At 37.5% G+C, this 14,940-nt stretch overlaps 1 protein-coding gene across 1 annotated transcript in view; it reads right to left on the bottom strand.

Annotated features, from left to right (window-relative positions):
• LOC146004659 (transmembrane protein 42) overlaps positions 1-14,940 on the bottom strand; it is a 165,732-nt gene that overhangs the window by 136,941 nt on the left and 13,851 nt on the right. The gene's annotated exons all lie outside the window — the stretch shown is intronic.

Raw genomic sequence — 14,940 nt, 5'->3', positions numbered from 1 at the left:
CACCAGCTATTCTGACTTAACACTTCGTTAATTTCATCTTTCTTCTTCCATAATCATATAAGGTTAGATAATCAAAAAGGTATCCGATGCTTTGAGCATTATAATTGAAAGAAGTACAGTTAATTTTTCGTCAACCAAATCTATACATTTTACCCGAGGATTTTATTACATTTCGGTACAATTTTTATATCCATTAATATATTTCGTGTAATACCTTTTAGTTACAAGTTTGTTGTGTTAGTTATTGCTTAGTAATTGAGATTTCGTGTTTGATTTTTACTAAATGTTTTATACTATAGTCTTACAGTATGTATTAACAAAATGTTAGGACAGGATGTATGGTTGTCCAAGTTATTCAGTAATGTTATGAACAGAAGCTACAAATATCAAAAGTTGTCCTTTTCTCCAGTCTTGTTCCTCAGTCATTATACTAGCCAGTGCTTTGGGTTAAATTGTTTCTGATTATTTCAATAATGAGCTGCATCTTCTACGTGAAATATCATACTGTTTCTAACTCACCATCATAATATTTCTGTAACTGCTACTACAAGAATATTTCCATTTTGTGATATTAGTGAGTTTAGTGGTGCGAGTCAGTACTGAAACATCATACATTTACAAACATGTTCACTATATTTTCAGTCGATTTTTTTTAATGGATTGAAGAATGATGTCAAAATATGACAAAAATGTCTATATGTAAATAACTTACAACTTACAACAACTCGCTTACGAGCATGCATTTCAAAACACAATAAGACTTGCAATACTGGAGCTACTTTTTACACACGGTAGACAGGCCAGTTGCTTATCGTAAACTGTGCGTCTGCTTTACTACTGTGCTAAACAGGGTAGCATAAACATGACTTTCCTCGTATGCACTGGATTACGTTCTCTGCAGTACGTGAAAGTAGTTGTCACAAAATTAACCGTGACTAGTATAATTTGACATGTTGGCTTCTTGCGTTTCGAGTTAAGCGAAGCCTATCAAAATTCTTCGGCTGAAGCTTCTTTGTCAGGAGATTAAGGCCAATAATGATCCCGTTACGCCACAGTGCATTGCTACAAAAAGCTTTTCAGGCAGGTAGAATTCTAAGTTTGTAGACTGAAACCTGGACACTATCTTGAAAGAATAAGAAAAACCTCACCACGAACGCAAGTTTAGAGCTACTTATAATAATATTGATGAAAATCTGCACGTTGATCACTGCATCAACGGCATCATTGCAAACTACTCTTTCAGGACATAAATCGACAAATGAAACACTGGTATTGCATGCTACAACAATTAAAAGTGCTTTCATACTGTATTCTATGCTCATTCGTCTCTCCAAGTGATTTTTCACTATGTAAAATAACTTGAAACTGGAATCCATACAATCTGATTGTGTCAAAACTAGTGTAGAAAAATGCATAGTGTAGCGTTGTGATTTTTGTAACATTACCAACACACGTTTTGCAAAAAAGAAAAGTTTCACAGACAGATCAAATATGTCTAGACGTCCAGACAAAGTACAAGAGCTACTGACAAACCTCTTTCTTTGTCCTTTTTTGCTACTTATAGAACATTTTTCTCACTAGCACTCTTATAGAAAATATGTGCTCCTTTGAAGAACGCTTTGAATGTAGTAACGCAGTTCCAGTTTAGTGTCAACAATGCTTGATAGATTTTACACTTTTCGAGTATATGCGAGAATGGACTAAGATTTGCATTCAGTCTAACAATGTCATCCAACACATCATCATTTGGAGCGCAATATCAACGCACATAACTTACCTAAGGATGGAGTTTTGGTAGCTAAACTCTCTCCTGAAATTGTTATATTATATGTAACGTGCTGTTAGTTTTCTATTTCTAAACTACATTCTGTGTTATTCTCGTATCTGCTGCTCACATGCTAAAGTTTACAACTTCCAATCTATGGTAAAATATGACTTGTTCTATCTTTATAATTGTTGGATTTTGTTAAACCGGGAACACGACCATACAATGATATCAATAATGCTTGACCTGTGGCGTGTCTAGATTGAATGCAATATCTAAAATAATCAATTATTCATGCACAAAGGATCTAAATATAACCACATGCATATTATAACTTTTAACATTATATGTCTTAAAATTTTACGATAGGAACTGAATGAAACGCAACCAAAGGTTACCACACTTGATATTTAATCCGTAAGATACTGGTATACAATTATATCTACAATATACAAGAGCCTCAATAGTAATTATAATAACAAACAGCTCATTTCAGAATCATGCATGTAATAAATAACTTTTAGTAACAACTAATGACTTCCTGCGTGCGGTGTGCATAGATAATAGCAACAATTCTTGCTTCTTGCTATCTCTTCGGAATTAAGTATGAGATTAATATAAGACGGAAAAGCGTTTAGAGAATGATCAACAAGGATAAAGCATCCCTGATTAGATGGGAAAACATTTCTCCAACCAAAGAAGGCGTTATATGTAAGAATACAGTCTTAACTTTCTTACTTTTCCTCGACTCGATGAGGTACTTTAACATTATCGTTTATATCTAATTTCTTTTTCATGTTTTGTTCATTTCTACTTTTCTTTCTTAAGTGTAGTGTTTTCACTTTGTGAATTTTTGCATTAACATTTATACAGTGAGACATCAGCAATAATTTTAAGTTTTATAGAACGAAGCAAAGAATCTAACATGTAAATAAGGCGATTATCTTGCAGCTGCTAAGATTCAAAATTAGAATGTTCGAATATTTGTGAAATTATTAAACTTCGATTTCTCAGCCATATTCTTTAAATGTGCTGTTGACTCCGGTGGCGTAGATGTTATGTTATTTCTGGTAACTGCACTGTGTACTAGAGAGGTCAAACAATGTCTCTCATAAGTTATGAATTCCTTGGTGCCACCGGTCTCTGGATGTCAGACCTCGTTCATCGCGAGACAGTAAAGGAGGCCTAGGTAACTCGCCCTACTTGTGCAAGAGCGCTCTCGTGTGCACGCGTGAAATTCAGAGCAAGCTTCCTGTAGCGGTGTTAGAGAGCGGAAAGGGAGAGATGGGGGTGCATTGTGCAGGAGAGAAGCTCGCCAGTCTCTACAAGTGCCCAAGCCTTTGCTAAAACAATCTCCGCAAACTACCGGAGCTGGTGATCGACAATTTGGCGAACCTTTCCTTAACGTTATGATCGTCTATCAAAGGTTCTCCTTGGACATATTCCCTTAGAATCGCTCAATATAACAGGCATATAACCAGCAAGCCAAAAGCTTCTGCACTGCTCGACTCAGTTTTTACAAGCCAACGAACAGTAGAGTAATTTGTTTCTTTCGAGCGAAATAAAATAACACAAAATAGCGTTACAGGTTCCCAGGAATACATGGAATTTTTCAGGCCCGTAGAGAGGGGTAGGCTAGGGGCGTGAAGCCTATGACGTCATACACAGAGGTCACCATTCAAAGCTTGTTTTCAACAGTCATAATATGCGACGGAGAAATTTTCACTTGGCAGAGGTAAGGGGAGAAGGAAAGCACACAAGGTGTTAGTGAAACTTGTTCCCATTGAAGATTTTCAAATGATGAAGTGACCCCAGATACTTTCTGGTGGCGGGCAGGGGGCACGTGAAAATAGACGTGGCCTTTCCATTTATGAGGTTGATACGATACAAATTGTAGGCTGTAAATATAAAGAAAACATGGCATATGAAGAAAATATCGAAGGACGCACATAAATGTGCTGTTGTGGAATTTCTAAACTGCAACATAACTAAAACAAAACTATAGCAGCTGAAAGATAATGTCCAGTTAAGTCTTGCATTTATGTACAGATTTCGATGTTTGGGATTGTAAAATGAAACTGCATACTCCCGCCAAAAGAGGATGCATTTTCTTTACGGTGCCTTACTCTTGTTGAATGCATCTGTTATGCAGAATTGTGTTGATATTCAGAGGATTATAATCATTGCAAAGTTGTTGTTGGCAAAATAATAATCTGCAAATTTGTTTCATTTATTGAAATGTACAGTTAAATCACTCATGTTTCAATGATACAGTTCGCTAAAATTTGTATAAAGATGCCTTAGAATTATGTAACTGTTATTTCTTGAGCCGGACACTGTGTTGTGTGGCTACTGATGTAACAAGAACCACAGTTGGCTTTATAATGCTTGCATGCTACGCACAGTTATGTGGCAAAAGAAAACGAACGAGTGTTTTGATAACTTGTTTAGGAGGGTTGATGTTAAGACTATTTTGATGTGGTTATTTTGTTGATTGTTGGATAACGTTTGGCTGTATTTTATCCGGAGATATGCCCTAACTGTAAATATCGCAGAAAGTGCTTTGGCATACATTCACTGGAAGGCTTTTTACCACAAGTGAATAAACTTGTTTGCTTTTTTAGATTAATGACATTTACAAAAGGATATTTGATGTGTGTGAAAGAGAAACCTATGTTTATTAATGCTCACAGTGTTGTATTAGTAATTTAGAATACAATATTCACCTTCTCGCCCCACTCCAAATGTGCTGATCTCTGATGGTTATTTTTGCTAAATTGAAAAGACAATGCTCAAATGTTTATAATCATATTGATTGTTCTTGGAATATTGACATGTTTCAGTTTTGGGGACAACGCTAAGTTTAAAATTAATATAAGAAATGTTATCAAGAATATATATGACAATGTTGGTAGTTCTGCATCTAGGTAAACCACTTGACATAAAAAATTAATAAACTTCGTGGCGCAACACCCTTGAGGGGCCAGTACCTGCCAAGTGGCGTTTCGTTGGTAAATCGTTGGAAAATCACATCGAGTATAATTTACATTTAAACTACTAATTACATTTGCTTTAGAATCACATTTGGATAGAAATATGAATTTCATAAAATAACCATCCGTACATAATTTCAATTTTCTTCTTTAAAAAAAAAATTTAATGATTTCAGACATCGGTTAAAGAAATCGATACCTAAGTACCTATTTATTTATCAGAAATCATTATGTTTCTACGTTGAATATGATCGAAAATTCTATTTAGTAATCAATTATAAAATGTGCATTAGGTAGGCAAATATAGTTAGACACATTTATTGGGTAAAATTAGACATTTGATTTTAGGCAAACGAAAGAATCAAATTTGCCTGAAGAGGTTTATGGAGGATATATCCTGAAATTGAATCCATACGTATATCATAACAGAATCGTATGCTACTGACGACTACAAATCAAGTCGTCTCAATGCCTTCGTTGTGAAAATATGTATTGTAACCACGATTTCCATGAAAGGGTCCTCATTTTAACCAAAATGGGGGCCACAATCCTTAAATATTTGCATATTGTAGTTATGAGTCGTACCATCGACAACATAAGCTAAAAATATTCCAGCTCGTCCTATTCATCAGTGAAAACAGAACGGTAAATATGAGCGTCTTCTCTTGCCATAATAAATGCATGAGATTTCACAAATATTTCTATGTGGCTTATTATTTTTTTTATCTAATTTCCCATATTCAGTTCGACAAAGTCATACTTTCAAAATAAGCAGAAATTCAGTTGTCACCACGATTCTGGGCGAACCAAAACGTGTCTCCCCAATGAGTCTAACGCACAACCAGCCTTTATTATCTTGAGTAGTATGTGAAAGTGGTTTGCCGGTAGCTTGAACTGCCTTTTGTAAAAAGAAAATATATACATATAATTCGGATAAATGGGTGATTTATGCTCATCGCGGAAAAATACAGCATAAATTCCTTCTGTGCCTATTCCTCAGGAGAAATATTTTTATCATTTGTTGTTCAATATGATTGTAAAGTAAACATGCTTTTAAAAGATACTTTCCACGCTATGGACATAATGGTACATGGTACCACATGTCAAAACCTGCATGTGAATAATATTCACGTGCGTGATTTAGAGATACCCTTAGTATACTTCATAAGTACATAAAAATCGTAACATTTTCCTAAACAATTGAGTGTGATTTGTGGTTGTGGACAAGCAAGAGTTATAGCACTACATTAAACCTGCCAAATGATATGATCCCTTGGTATCAGTAGTTTCGCATTGTGGTAGAAGTAACAATATGTCTGCACGGTTTTAAAAAGTCGATAATTCCACAATAGTGGCATAAATACAAGTAAATTACGATAACAGAATTATAATGATTTAAAGAAAGGTGATATCATTACAAACGAATGTGATTCTAAACTTGTGAAAAATTGTTCTTTTGACGAAACAATTAAGGTTGGTGGTACCACGATGTTAAAAAAAATATGAGAAGAATTTCATTCAAAAGTGCACATATATTATTTGTGTGTGTCGCATTATGTAAAAGTTAGTATTATTATGTACATTTACATTAGTCAAAGAGATAGAATTCTCTTTTCAGATATTTGCATTTCCACATTTTTGTATATAGATCATACATGTATGAAGGATGGAGATATTTTCATATTGCTACTTAGTGTACGATATATTTTTCCAAGGCATGGCGATTTGTTTAAAAAATGGCGATTTGGGCTCGTTATAAGTTCACATATGGTATAAGGTAAGTCGCCAATACATTATTAGGACTTGTTTCACAGCATCGTAAGCTACACCGTTGTATTGTGTGTAAACCTTAGTATATGACAACAACACATGTGTTGTTTGCGAAGTGACCTTATGAGTTATTAGCCACTGAAACAAATGTATTTGAAAGATGATAATAAAGTTTTGTTTTTAGGTTCTTCTGCATTTTTATTTGTAAGTGTTCAGTGTGAACACAATGTTAAGTGTTATAACCTGACTTTAATACAAGTAGCTTCATACCTAGGGGTTCACGCTAGTGTGCTGCAGTGAGAGGATTTCGCTCCAGCGCCAAATAGTTACCACGGACGACGCTAGATAGCGTACGGAATCGAGAGCTTCTTTGCTCGAACAGGAAAGACGAGCGATATACGCTCGAAGCCCAGTAGTGCACATATATCCGTAATTTGTGTGTGGTAGTGGGCCCTCAAATATGGATCGTGAAGTGAAAGGTGCAGAGAAATTGAAACTAAAGTAAACATAGTCATCATCTCCATGTTACAGTGTAGTTTAGTCTATCTTACCAATACACTGATGTATGAAAATGAAACAGTGATTGTGGACTGAAACTGACAGGGCGGATATATTAGGATACATATACGTGTCTACTGTAAAAGCTCGAGTGTGGGAGACCGTCACAGAGTGGTTAGCACATCGCGCTACGACGCCAGGGGTCCCGGGTTAGAATCCCGGCCTGGGCATGGATGTTGTGAGTGTCCATTCATCAATTTTATCATATCACCATATATCGTTTTTTATTCGGTTTCATTAATACAGTTTTTTATTCTGCCGTCGAACAACGTCAATAACACAAAATGAGATCAGCAGTGAATTTTTATATTTAAGTATCTGAGTATTCATACACCACAAAATACAGTATTAATATTTATTAAAGGCCCAGGCACCTAACGTCTGTGGTTTACAAACGATTCCGGAATACACAGATTAGTCAGCTTCCGGTGTGAATTTGTTGAGATATTAGACCAAACTTAGTTCTTAGAGGTTATTTCACAGAGTACTTACGTCTTCGATGTAACTACTTAGGTATTTACTTCACTTGGCGATAAACACGCTGAAAAACACTAACGTTGAACACTTAGGGGGAGTTGGGGGGAAAGCACAAATCTTGCTGATACCGAGTTCGACGTCTTCAATCTTCTAATCCTCCTGTCGTTGGTTCATAATAAACATGTAGCCTCTCTTCTTTAGTAACCTTTTCTCAGGTTCTGGTAGAGATACTGCACAGGCCGATAGTTCACTCACAGTTTATTCTTTAGACACTATCTCTCTTTCCGGCACAGATCATGGCTGTTAGTTCAATTACAGTTTGTTCTTTGACCCGCAAAACCAATAACCAACGTAACACGGATCCTAACCGTATCAATGCTTGACTCGGACTGTCTTCTCTACAACGCACGTCAATCGTCCCCCAGAAAAGACGTTAACGTCTCTTGCCGCCCTTTTTTCCCCAGCGAGGGCGGGCCAACTTTTATAAGGGGTGCGTCAAGATCGGTTACAACCACTCATCCCAATCTTCGCAAATTAGCCAAAAGTTGCACAAAAAGCGAAGTAAAATAAAACAAATCAATCCATCCAATCTTTCTCTCAAGGTACAACTTCAGTGTGACAATTTTCTCATATATATATATATATATATATATATATGTGTGTGTGTGTGTGTGTGTGTGTGTGTGTTGATGAAGAAATTGGGAGCATGAAAATCGAAATATCCATTTTGTTAAAACATCGCTCTGAAGCTCGCCGGTTGAACACTCATTCACCCCACGCAGAGCCGAGCAACAAGAATTTTCCACTCGGGTCGGCACAGTCAGCAGCGGTGAGTGCACCTCCACTGAAATTTCCCACCAGGTGTACAGCTGGAGGTGCAAAGTCCACCACGTCACGAAGAAATCCTGAAGTATAAAAACCCCTGGTGATGGTAAATCGACACCACACCATCTACAACACGGTCGGCGCTGATTAACGAGACCACTTCGAGAGATCGCGACATCACGAGGCGGCGACAAGCGGTCAGTACAGTTGCAGCGGTCAGGACTACAGACAGCCAGAAGCCAAGAAGCCAGCCCGAGTCCGGAGAACTAGCGTTCCAACAACAAAGCCACCGAATCTCCAGCCGCCTCTTATCGCCAACATCATCTAGGTCAGCGGTCTCTCCAGCGTCTCCCGCCATCTCCAGGTCGCCCGTCTCCGTCAAGATGTTGCGGCGGTCGTCGAGGGCCAGATCATCGAGCAAGGGGTGAGTAGCGTTCAATCGACAAGGCTCCCAACATCCTTCGTCCACACCGTTCAGGGTAGAGGTGGTTCAGCTAGCCCCAAACTACAGGGCCTTCAATAACGTAGTGTGGAAAACGGCACAGTTCTGCGCGTTCTGGCTGGTTCCACTCAAAAATGACCCGCTAGAGGCGCTGGTGTTGACCCCGGTGCTTGGTGTTCGACTGCTTATAATGGAAGTAAATGGAGTTTTCGCTACAACGTCTGATTCTTTTACATGAAGCATTTCTATGAATGTGATAATTGCTATGATAAGTGGTACAGTGGTCGCAAAGATATTAACGAACATTCTAGACAGTCGACCACGTCCTGTTATCGTCATACTTTCGTTAATAATACGGGAGAAAAAATACGCGTGGAATGCTCTTGGCAACTAAATTTTTGTGTATGAATTAGGTTCATTATTATTATCATCATCATCATTTCTTTTAAAGATATACACACTGAAGCATTTGTATTTTTGATATTTACTGTCTCTTTTCTTCCGCTTTAAACTAATCGCGGCGATGATGATAATGATGATTGCATGAAACGACAAGGGGAACCCCACAAAACTTTCTTAGTGCCATCGACATGAGTGTAAGGAAACTTTCAAACCAATGGGACAAGCGACATGGGATGTTCACATTGTCACTAGTGACACACACTTCAAGACTGTAAAATAGCATTCATTGCACATGAGGGTCCAAACAGCAAACGACACGTTCATATGGCGTATTCGCGTGCTACTTGTTACTTCGGTCGGAAAGCTCCTTAAAGGAAGGGTGCTGAGACCGAAGCGACGCGCTACAGGGGGAGTTCCCAACTAAGTGACAAGCGACATGGTGGCTTTAGTCTATTGGCAAGCGTTCGCTGCTAATTGTGCGAACAACAGATAGGCGACACGAAAAACAGTAGTAGTATTTACGGTACTATAAACCCGAGAAAGTATGAACCCCTCTCCAGCAGATTTGCTATACTTAAAACAAGCTTAACATGAGCATATGAGCTTTTTGTTCAAGTGTGGAATCTTGTCTAATCTAAGATTTTTGTGAAAATGCCCTCGGGAATTTCCTCAGAAAGTATGACCCTCTCAGATTGATTTGTTTATACTTACAAAAGGCACTTTTGTGAGATTGTTATCCATAAATTTGTTAAAAATATGCCCCTCTTGTGGCCACACTTAAAACTGGCCATCCACACACATACACACACACATACACACACACACACACACACATATTTATTTCTGGTTTAAGTTCAATTGGCCACCAGGCTCAATTTACATATCTAATATTAAGACAATGTAATTCTTCTAGAATTGCTCCGTGACAACAGACCCATCTATGTGCAAATGCCTGAACTCGGTGAATACTTGGGAACAAGTCCATTTTTTTCATTATGTCAACATTTTTAACTTCTTTTGCCAGTAATAGGGAAATGGTAGCAAGCATTAGACAAAGTACTTTGGAGCTGAATATTCCTTTTCTTAGACGTCGTATATTACTAAAATATTTTCAATTCACATATTTCTCATACCGCTGTATCTTGTTCTATTAGGCCTCTTCGAGAACATTGCCTATTAGGACTCTTCGAGAACATTGCCTATTAGTGAAATAATAGGACAAGCATATGGCGGTATGGGGATATGTGAATTGTCGGTTTCTTCAATTCAGATAAATGGATTGAATAGAAACTGGGATATTTTGTATTTGTTATATTCAGTTTCTTTGTTGTAATCTGTTCATAATATAAAATCAAGCCCCGAGAAAGTATAAGATCAATACTTGAACAATATGTGCGCATGACGGCCCCAAAGCGGTGGGATCGATACTTTCTGCACAGCGATCAGTTCATTTCGAGCCCAGCACCGGCGTGTCGATCAATATTTGGAGCAGCGATCCTTTACAAATTAGTTCCAGACAATTCCGCTCCCCTAAGCGTGGAGGCGCTGCGGTCGGGATTGCATGTACGCTCAGCAGAAAAACGGGATACATTCAGAAGAAAGTACTTCGGCAAAAATGTTAGAGAATAGCTCATGTTTCTGAATGTACTCTCACAGTGTTTCTATTGGCTCTGTAAAACTATAAAAGCTAGGGTACAGTGCAGATTCTTCACCATTGCTGGATTGGCAGTGGAACCCACTGCTCCACCAAAGTATAGGAGACTTGAAGCATATAATTTGGCGGAATAATCCAAGTAAGGTCATATATACATATACATACAAAGCACAGTGCTGAACTCAACTGATCCAGCATAGAGTTTTGAATTTGAACCCCAAGAAATTGTATATAAATACCAAAGCCAAAACTATTAATACACATACACACATACACACACACACAAAGCACAGTGCTGAACCCCAACTGATCCAGCATAAAGTTTTGAATTGAATCCCAAGAAATTGTATATAAATACCAAAGCCAAAAAATATTAAGTGTATACACGCATATATACATACACACACACAAAGTACAGTGCTGAACCCCAACTGATATTTTTATTCAGTATAAAGTTTTGAATTGAAACCCAGGAAATTGTATATAATAAACAACAACAAAAATGCCGAATCAAAAATATTGTAATCAATGCAATAAAAATATATCCAGCCCCAATTGGGCCAAGCATCAAAAAATTTGTAATCCAGACAAATACAAAACTCCCACAAAAATTTGCCCCAAATGCAATAGAAAATACAACATGGAATATTTCACATATAAACATAAAGATACTTGCTCTGCATTGCCCTCTCAACCATCTACATCTGGTCTGAAAAGAAGGCACGAAGCACCTGTTAATGCCAGAGCAGCAAAACAGCCACGCTATGCACCACCTACCCGTAGCAGTTTTAATGCCCAACTTAAGGATTACCAGTTTGTATCAGAGCTAAGATGCGGCATTGAGAATTTCTTGAACAGTATAAATTCTGATCTGCAGGCAATTCTTAATGCACAAAATGGCTCTTATAAGCTATCCCTCAAATTGTTTGTACAATATAAGAAACCAAATGGCACAAAATTTACACAGCCCCACATAACAGAAACTGTACCGGTATATTCAAATGCAAATTCAGACACAATAATAAGCAGCTTGATAAATCAACTGAACATCAAACACTCTGAATTTGCGGCAAAAGAGTCCGGATGGAGCCTATGCGGTTCATCACACAAGTTATATGTTAATATTTCTGAATTCACTCCATTACAAGGATCCACTTATCTGCCTTTACCTGCCAATATTAAAAACAGAAGAGCCGTGGTTAATATAGAAAATACCGACCAGAAATGTTTTCTGTGGTGTATATTAGCTGCTTTGTTTCTAGTTTCAAGGCATCCTGAGAGAATAAGTTATTACAAACAGCATGAACATATTTTTGACGATGCAATGAAGGGTTTAGAATATCCAATGTCAGTTCAGAATATTGATAAATTTGAAAAAAGGGCCAGGCACATCAATGGCAAACAATTATCTATTAATGTTTTTATTTGTTCTACTGGACGTGGCAATTCTTTGATAGAACCTCTCAGAATCAGTACACTTGATGATGAATCTGCAATTCCGATTGATCTGCTCTTAATTGAAGGGGATGGCACATATCATTACACTCTGATACACAGTCTTGAAGCTTTAGTCAGAAAACAACTAGACAAAACTCATACAATATTCAAGTTGTGCAGAAGATGTTTGACTGTATTTGATGGTCAAAAAATGGTGAAGGGGGTTCGGGAAGAGAATGCAGAAATTGCAAAAAACAAGTTAAAAGAGCATCTGAAATACTGTGGCAACCATAAACCTGTTCATATGGTGATGCCCAATCCAGGTGAAAATTGCAAATTCAAAAAGTATGAAGCCCTGTTGGAACACCCAGTATATATTGTCTGTGATTTCGAATCGAACCTCAAACCTATTGCATTCTGTAGCCCAGATCCAGAAGAATCATCAAGTACACCATACCAGCAACATGAACCATCCAGCTTTTGTTATGTGGTTATACGGGACGGTGTTGTTATTAAAATAGATTCATACAAGGGACCAAATGCCATCAAAGAATTTGCACATAGAATAGAAAATGTGTGCCGTGACATAGCATCTAACATCTTATTAATATCAAAGCCTATGTTGCCTTTAACAGAGGAACAGATTGAGGATTTCAACAATGCAGAAAAATGCCCGGTATGTGATTCTGAATTTTCAGATACAAATATCAAGGTGAAACACCATTCTCATACAGATGGTAAATTCTTAATGGCCCTGTGTAATAGCTGTAATATTAAGATCAAGAGACCAAGATTTATCCCCATATTTTGCCATGGAGCATCCAATTATGATTTCCATCATCTGATCAAGTACGAGGGGTTTGAGAAGCAGAATTTAAATATTTTAGCTGAAAATGACGAGAAATATATATCTATTAGCAAGATAATTAAAGTTGATGGTGTTCCTATTCACATAAGATTTCTTGATTCTTACAGATTTTTACCTGCTAGCCTGGCTACACTGGCCTCTCAATTATCTGATGATGACTTAAAAATCACACGTGCAATGTTTCCAAATCAGGACCTGAAATTAATTAGGCGGAAGGGTGTATATCCATACGACTATGTCACAGATTCTTCTAAATTTGATGAGTGTTCCCTGCCACCACAAGAAGCATTTTACAGCAAAATCAGAGGATCTGGAATCAGTGATGAAGATTATCACCATGCCCAGTTGATGTGGGACAATTTAAATTGCCAGATATTTGGTGATTATCACATGGCTTATTTGAAACTTGATGTCACCCTCTTAGCTGATATAATACAGATATTCAGAAAATCTTCTATGCAAAATTATGGACTGGACCCAGTGTATTTTTACAGTGCCCCGGGCCTAGCATGGGCTGCAATGTTTTTCAACACCAAAAAGCCATTGGATCTGATCCACGATCAAGAAAAGTATCTGTTTATGGAGGAATGTATAAGAGGGGGGATGGTGCAATGTTCCCAGAGATATGCCAGAGCAAATAACAAATACATGCCTGATTATGATCCAACACGGCCATCAAATTATATACTGTATGTAGATGCCAACAACCTCTATGGTCATGCTATGATGGATAAATTGCCATATGCAGGGCTTGAATGGGTCGAAGATTTCAATATTGAAGATCTTAAGGATTTTGATGACAGTGAGTATGGCCTCTTCTTAGAGACTGATCTGACAATTCCTGATCATTTACACAACAAATTTTCTGATCTGCCCCCAATTCCCGAGGTTCAGTGCTCACCTGGCTCTAAACAGAAGAAGCTCATGACGACACTGGAGCCGAAACAGGGTTATGTCATATATTATAAAAACCTCCAATTCCTGATGAAACATGGTGTCCAAGTGACCAAAGTTGGCAAAGTTTTGAGGTTCAGGCACTCAAGATGGTTGAAACCATACATTGATACAAATACGGAGCTTCGAACATCTGCAAAGAGCGAATTTGATAAGGGCTTGTTTAAATTGATGGTGAATTCAGTGTATGGCAAAACAATTGAAAATGTCAGGAAACATACCGATGTTAAAATAATTACTGACCCCAGCCGGAGCAAAAAATTGGTTGCAAAGCCCAACTTCAATTACAGAAGAATTTATGATGAGTACATGGCACTTTTCAACATGATGAAAACAAAGATCAAGTTTGATAAACCTATTTATGTAGGGGCTGTGATATTGGAATTGTCCAAATTACATATGTTAATATTGTATTATGATGTGCTGAAACCTTTTTACGGTGATCGTGTAAAATTATTGTACATGGACACGGATAGTTTTATTCTTGAAATTCAAACAGAAGATGTTTATCAAGATATGTCACAGCCTGAATTGTTTCAATACTTTGATACCAGTGAACATACAAGAATTCAACAACACCACAACAAAAAGGTGCCTGGCAAGTTAAAAGATGAGACACTTGGTGATGTTATTGTGGAATTTGCTGGGTTAAGAGCCAAGATGTACAGTTTTGAAACATGTAGTGGTGCTGTTGCCAAAAAGGCCAAGGGCATTGGCAGAGTAACTGTTGAAAAAGAGCTTGTATTTGAAGATTACAAAAATTGCATCAAATCACAGAGTTCAATCAGAACATCA

Source organism: Lepisma saccharinum, chromosome 22 (genome assembly GCF_977018435.1).
Source record: "Lepisma saccharinum chromosome 22, izLepSacc3.1, whole genome shotgun sequence".
Classification (NCBI taxonomy): Eukaryota; Metazoa; Arthropoda; class Insecta; order Zygentoma; family Lepismatidae; genus Lepisma; species Lepisma saccharinum.
This window is presented reverse-complemented; position numbering and strand designations above follow the sequence as displayed.